Source organism: Hydra vulgaris, chromosome 10 (assembly GCF_038396675.1).
Source record: "Hydra vulgaris chromosome 10, alternate assembly HydraT2T_AEP".
NCBI classification, from domain to species: domain Eukaryota; kingdom Metazoa; phylum Cnidaria; class Hydrozoa; order Anthoathecata; family Hydridae; genus Hydra; species Hydra vulgaris.
The window spans coordinates 27,389,665-27,397,500 of NC_088929.1; positions in this window are offsets into that span (position 1 = coordinate 27,389,665).

A 7,836-nucleotide genomic window follows, 5' to 3' on the forward strand; every position below is an offset into this window, starting at 1 on the left:
CAAAACAGATCGTAAAGAAGAATTTCGAAGGATTCCAATGATTGAGTAATAGGATTCTGAAAATTGGAGACGATAAGAAAAAGTACAAAAGAAAAACGATTCATTTTGGTGTCGTCATAAATGGCTACAGCTTTCAAGCCATTTTCTGACTGGCAGATTGGTATAGGTGGAGGCGGAAATTGACCGGAAAAATATGGAAATAAGAGCTCCTTTTTAAAGAACAACATCCAGGATTATCACATTTCACAATTTGCATAAAGTATTGACTGGTGTGCACATGAAAGGCAAATCATTCCTAATTTTTCTATAAAAGGTGACAAGCATTGAGGTTCGTCTTGCCGTCTGGATTGATATACTCGGCTACTGGTGGAAACTGATCAATCATCAGACCTGAAAAAACGGAGTCACAGATCATTCCAGCAAAATCAAAATTCTGTTTCTCCAAAAGAAAATTCACTGTCCTACCTTAAATATAAGTTGCAATTCAGAAAATTAATTCCTTAAGTCATGCTATATATATACTTTTTAGAAAAAGAATTGATTATAAAAATAAATTTAAATACCTTGAGAGTCTAGATACGTTTCATAATGATGATGAGGGAGATCAATCAGGCCAACGTTTTTCTCAGTAGAGCCATCTTTCTTTCCGCTCTATTGAAAGCACTTTGTTCTGACGTATTTTTCATAATGAACAAAACATCCGAATCCGAATGTTAGGAAATGATGAATTGCTGTAAACAAAGTAAATATATAAGTTAGGAGAAATATATTTAAATAAATAGGTTGCAATGAAAATGTGTAAAAAAAAAGTTTATATCAATTTTAATAACTTTAGCGTATTGTTGATTTTCATTTGGTCCACTATCAAGATTGAAGACAACCACTGGTCTGACCAACTTAGTTTACAATTTGCGGCAATGATTCAATCATGATCAGTAAGAGAAACTCGATATTCCATATGCATCAATATAGGAGCTTGTTTTTTTGCAACGGTGATTCCAATTCGAATCCGAGCTTCAATATCTTATAAAGCACACATCCTTGGGGCCTAAAGAAAAGCAAACTTCTTCCAAGTTCTTTATCGTCGCTGTAAAAAATAGACCATCCATGAGACTTGAATGGAGATTGTTTTGGGCTCGCTTGTTTTCGCTTGGACTCGCTTGGGCTCACTTGGTTTTGCTTGGACTTTGCTTGGGCTCGCTTGGTTTCGCTCGGTTGGGCTCGCTTGGAGATCGTTTTGGGCTCGCTTGAATGGAGATCGTTTTGGGCATCAAATTGACTGGAAGTGTGAACAGGTCTCTTTTCTTCAAACAATTTACTTCGTTTTGGCATCAACCGAGTATATAAAGCACTTCTACTAAGATGGTAGCCTCTCTTTTTGAGCTCGGCATCAAGCTCATCCAATGATTTGAGGCTCTTTATAAAGTAGTTAAAAAACTTTAATTGAATAAGTTTAGAGGTTAAAAAATTATATTTATGCCTAATATAGTCCAATAGAATTACTAGCTAAAGTTATAGTCTTTTGCATTATACACCAGAAGAGTACATGCTCTGATACTTGATTTAGGATTTACATTAGCAGCTTTGTTTGGGTGCAGTTAAAGTATCCTATAAACTTTCATTCCTAAGAATGCTGTTATAGATACAATTATGGAGAGATACAAGATACTTGTAGTGTTCTTTGGAATTGATTGAATTAACGGGTTGTGAAAGATTTCGTTTAACATAATCAAAAACTAACTTAACAAAAGCTCAATACTATCTAACATCAAGTATCGTTCCAGTAGTTAAATAATTTACTGAACAGCCTTTCTACTATAGCACATTCTGAAGGAAAACTGTGACCAAAAACTACACATAACAAATAGAAAGCGCCATCAAATATCTTTGAATAAGTAAGCCATAGAAATTTATCTATCTATGCAAGTTATAAGCTACGTCTATTTGAATTTTTAGGAAAAGTAAATGTTTTACAAGGTACAAACACAGATTGAACTAAATATTGAACTTCAGAATTATTTAAAGTTTTAGCAACATTGGAATAACTAGCATAATTAGAAACCAAATAACCAATTTCTTAATTATAGGAAGGGATAGAAAATGGTATACATTGAGTTACTTTACTAAAACTAGGCATTGTAATTGGTTGCAAAGATGCGAAGATTTATTTTTTAAATTAGATTCCATAAGGTCATCATGATCTTTGGATTTTCTTAAAGCTTCCAATGAAAGTAACATCCTGATACTTTCATTGGAAGCTTTACGTTTCAAATTGTTTTTTAGAACTAATGGAACATAATGATTGTGTCGAAAAGGGACAGAAAAATCATTTGAAAAACTTTCGCAACAAAAAAGAAGATATAAAGACTCGTAATTTTCAAAATAGGTCATACGCGGATAAATAATTTGGCTAAATAATAGTTTGTACTTAGTAAGGCCATTACCTGGGTAAAGACATTATTTCCAAGAACACAAAGGAAAGAGAACCAGTTCTTATAATTGCAACTATGAACAGCTTCTTTTTGTACTAATTTTTTGCCTTCCTTTCTTGTATCTAAAGAATTTTTTGATACTGACAACGGCAGAATGTTTTTTAAACAAGGAAAAACATTTCTTTTGGTACAAAAAAACAGATTGCAAAGTTGGATGGCTTGAGTAGAATTCTTTGTTTTAGAAAAGCTCGATTGATGTCAATAATCTTATATCATTTACTACAGAATTATTCCCAGTGATGACTAATGAGATAGAACTGTACAGACAGTTTCCAGTTGATTTAGACCTGATGTGAACATAAAAACATAGTTATACAATTATATTTTTCAACTGCAATGTTTTCAATAAAAAATATTTTCATAAGAAAACTAATTCATTATTGTTACATCGGATTTAATATAAAGATTTTTTTTTTTAGGTGCCCTAAGAAGTCCTAACGGTCTTGTCACAGTGCACAGCGGAAGTGCATTTAACCAGTAAGTTCACGTCTCCTTCTTTACCGCGACACGAAATATGTCCAAAGCTCGTTTCGAACCTGGATCTCCTGCTTATAAAGCAAACGCTCTAACCACTGCGTCACGGCCGCATAAAAGAGAATTAATAAATGTTTAATAAAAAAAGTTGAACAATAATAATAAGAAAGCCTAAAAATAACAAAAGAAAGCTTAACAATAAAAAAAATCACTGAATTGAAATGAATATTTTTATCTTAAAGAAACGAAATTGCCACAATGTTTTTCTGAAAAAGTCTTTGGTAAAAAGGCGTCTAAACCTCTAACATTTTCTACAACATTCATATTTGGATGTTTGTCTTTAAAGCTAGTAACATTTTTCTCCAATCTTTCTTTCCATTGAACTAACTGCGATTGGCATTTTGTTTGGAGAGCTATTTGAACTTGAAAATTAGTCGACATTTTAAGCAAATCATTAAACTGTCTAAATTTTATGTTTAAAAAATACATACCAAACAGAGTGTATGTACTAAGGGAAGTCCAAATTTATTTTTTAATGTTTAAAACACCTTCTTTCTTTTTATGTTGTTCAAAATGCAAGTAATTAAAAAGATACTCAGCTTTGTATAAAATAATTGGGGATGTCCATTGATATATTTTAATATATGCTTGTTGTTAATTTTAGTCTTCTCCTCCTGATGATAAATATCAAATGAATTTGACTAGAAATTTAGTCAGGGTGTAATAGAAAAGGGAAGTCCGGAATTTATTCTCTAAGAAGTAATAACTTTTATTTTATTTTAATTAATTAAAGAAAATATTTAAAAAATGAAGTACTTTATAACTTAATAAAAAAAGGTATGTCCATTTAAGTTTCTAATTAATTTTTTTAAGTCAAAAATGAAAACAACCTTTGTTTAAATATATAAACCGTTTTTTTTTTTTTAATTTAGATTGTTCTCGATTTGACAAGCACTATAATAAAATACCAAACCGTAAATCTAACTGCTATTCCGGAATAATAACTTCTCACCATCCGTTCGAACAATTAACCTTCTATAGTTGGCTTAATTATTCGCTCTGTTTGGTTTTATCTACCGACGCATCATACTTATTCAACAAAATATTGAAGTTGTGAAAAAATATATATATACATGTTTTAAGTATGTTGAGCAACGTAGCAGACATCCCCTAGACACGCCCCTGAAAGCTGTAAACATTTATTATAGTGTCATGATATGGTAGCTGATATGATATGTAGACCTACTCAGTAGTTTGTTTTTTCACCATTGAATTCGACTTCGTCGAATTTCCAGACATGTGATGCTGAGTATTAATTGATGTAAGCTTACTTATTTATTATTATATTCATCGATTATATCTTCAGTACAAAAATTTGCTCTCAAAATTGCAACGTTATGTGCAGTTCTCTTGCTAATCCTATACTTCTAACGTTTAATTAAAGCATAGTAAAATAAATTAGCTCAATCTATGCAGAAGTGAATTGAAAAACGTAGAAATAATGATTTGGTTGACATACTAAAATTCTTTACCATTTAGTTATAACCACAAATGAAATAGCAACTGGTTGTTTGATCTACTGAGTTTCAGTGTTTAATATCGTGCTTGCCACTTTCTTATTCCGGATTCTATTATCTCTATAAATCTCTAATCCGTCCTTGTATGGAATACTGTTGCATATCTGGAGCGGATCTTCAAATGAGACCCTTTCTCTTTTAGACAAGGTTCAAAAACGCATTGTAAACATGGTTAGACCTGCGCTCGCAGCTAACCTTCAATCATTGTAGCATCGTTGTAATTTCTCTTTTCTGTAAATACCATAATGGACGCTACTCTAAAGAGCTAGCTTCCCTTGTGTCATCTACTAAAATATATTCTCGTGTTACTCGTCATTCATTTAAGTCTGAAGCTATTATTATAGCTGTTCTTAAGTGCTCCAAAAATCCTCAAACATCTGTTCGCTCCCTTCATTTTGTTTTCTTGGTTCATATAATTTTCAAATCTTTTATGTTGTCTATCAATCGTTATCTTGCTCTATAAACTTCATTTTTTTTCTTTTCCAGTAACTTCCAATTCTAATAGTGGTTGCTTGCAGCCTTGTTGGAACTGAAGATGTTTAAAACAAAAATAGAGGACCAAAGGTATGAAGTAAAAATTTAATTTAAAAACTTAAAATATTTTGACTTTTGAAACTCTAAACGAATTTAAAACAAACTTAAAGCAGATGCTGTAGGTAAGGGATAGACTGCGTGACTTTTTCTGAGAAGTATCTAGGTAATACTGATAAATTTTTTGTTGGTGTTTTGTTTTCAAAATATTCTAAAGTTTATCATTATTAACCTAGTTTGGCTTTGACTGGATCATGCAACTTTCTTGCAATCTTTAGCTTATGCTTTAATTCTGCTCTTTTATATAAATTTTAGTATTATTTATTACTTGTAATAATTAAGTTATAATCCATGTAAAAATACCATGAATATTTTTGAATGCTCCGCTATTGCTAAATAATCTCATTTTCTTTTGTATGTATTTTTCTAATGTTGGTAAATGCAAGATAAGATTTTTAATTTTGTTTTACCGATAAACCATTTTTTGCAGGGTAGGGTATACACACCTGGGTAAGAATTTATAGGAAAATAAGGTTTAATTTTAGTAGTAAGTATATGTAGTAATTTTTTTGGAAATTTAAAGATTGGATATATACAATCTTTAAATTACCAAAAAAATTACAGGACAAAAAGTTCTATAGAATTTCTATAAACTTTTGAAACTTATGGTCAATAGAAATTTTATAGAATTCCATAGAATTCCTATAGAATCTCTGTTAATTTCTAAAGAAGTTTCAATAGAACTTTTCTTTCTACTTTTTTTTTATATAGAAAAAAATGTTTTATAGCAATTTCTATTGAAATTGATAGACATTCTATGGAAATTCTATAGAAATTCTATAGAATTTAATTAATTCAAAAAAAATAGTTACTTCCATAATAGAAGTTTTTATTTAATTATATATTAAACTCTTTGAAGATTTTTAAAAATTTATATCAAAGCTTGGTATGGAAATGGAGTTTACAAAGAAACGAACAAATTAAAAAATATAAAAAAAAGATGCGCAAAATTAAAAAATCAGTGGATATTTTTACAAATATGTTTACACCATAATATTTTCTCTAAATCAATACGCTTGAGATGCCCAACAAAATCAAAATATGCACTGTAACTAACAGAAAAATATAAACATGATCTGCAATGCCATATAAACGAAGAAGCGATATTTCAACTTCAAAAATGAAGCTAAACTTTGTGAAGATTATATATGAATATTTGTTAAAGACAAACACGCTTTTCAAGCTGTAATAAATGTTACCAATAAACCTTATAAACGAATGTTTATTAAATCTAGAGAAAGGTTAAAAATTTGAAAAATAACAACAACAACAACAACAACAACAACAACGACAACTATTACAAATTAATTTAAAAAGTTAAAGAGCTAACACTTAATTTAGCGAGTTCTGATATACCGATGCATCATAAAAAACTACTTGATCTCGGTTCAAAGTTTTCCCCAATCCAAAACACATGCCTTATTTAGATATTATAACAATTACTGAATTATCAGCTTTAAAGTTACAGTATAACACCAAAAAAACCGAAGGACCTAAACTAATTCAAGATGTTTTGAGAATTTAAAAAATGACTAAGCCTATAAAAAGTAATCTAGATAAAGAACAACGTAAATATCTTTATGAGATTAAGAAAGACAATAATATACAGATATATTCGTTCGACAAAGGATTTGGACAAGTGTGAATTAATTCTGATAGTGCTTTAGCCAAAATACAAGAACATTTAGCAGGCGATATAAAAAAACTTAACTATGATCCAACTCCACCAGTCATTCGTAAAGTTCGAAACACACTCAGAAAACTTAATAAAGCAGATCGATTATGGTTAACAAATATAAAGATGTTTACCCGAGTATTGCTATACCACCTTGATTGTAAGGAGTCATAAAGGCCCACAAACCTGAAAAAAATAACCCGATGCGAGTTATCGGAAGCACTATTGGAACGACTACATCCGAAATTTCAAAATTTTATAAACGTTTTATAAACGTCTTTTAAACGTTCTTTACGTAAGAATGTTTAGAAGGCGTTTAAAAGACATTTAAGATCAAATGCCCGCTGGGATGGTATTAGTTGCGGAGTGTTTTCTACAGTCTCACTAATGCAATGCTATTGCACCAACAATTTCCAATAATATTCATGTAAAACCATGTAAAAGATATATCGATGACTCCCATTCTTGTTTTAACTCTACTAAAGATGCAAACTTTTTAAAATTACTTAATAACCAATTCAGTACACCATGAAAATCGAAAATGAAAATAACACGCAATACTTTCTTGACTTTACTATTATTAAAAATAAAACTGGTAGGTACAATTTTAAAGTTTACCGTCAAGATGCCATAATTAACGTCCTAATCAAACTTGCTATGATCCGAAAATTATAAACGGAGTTTTTAAAGGGTTTTATTCATAGGACTTTATATTTACGCTCTGATAATAATATTGAACAAGAGTTATTATTTCTAATTGATGCTTTTGTAGAAAATGGTTATAAAAAAACAAGCCTGGAAAAAATAATAAAAACCACAAAAATATTTACATAATAAAAAAAATATATTGAAACTCAACATTCATCATTTTCATCAAAAAATATTGTATCTTTACAGTGGATTCCAGAAATTAGCAAGAAGTTAAAAAAAGTTTTTAAAAAAGCAAGTTACACCCCAGTCTTTAAATCACCAAAACATTTACAACATAAACCCAGCAAACATGACAACGTTGAATCAACGTTGAAAA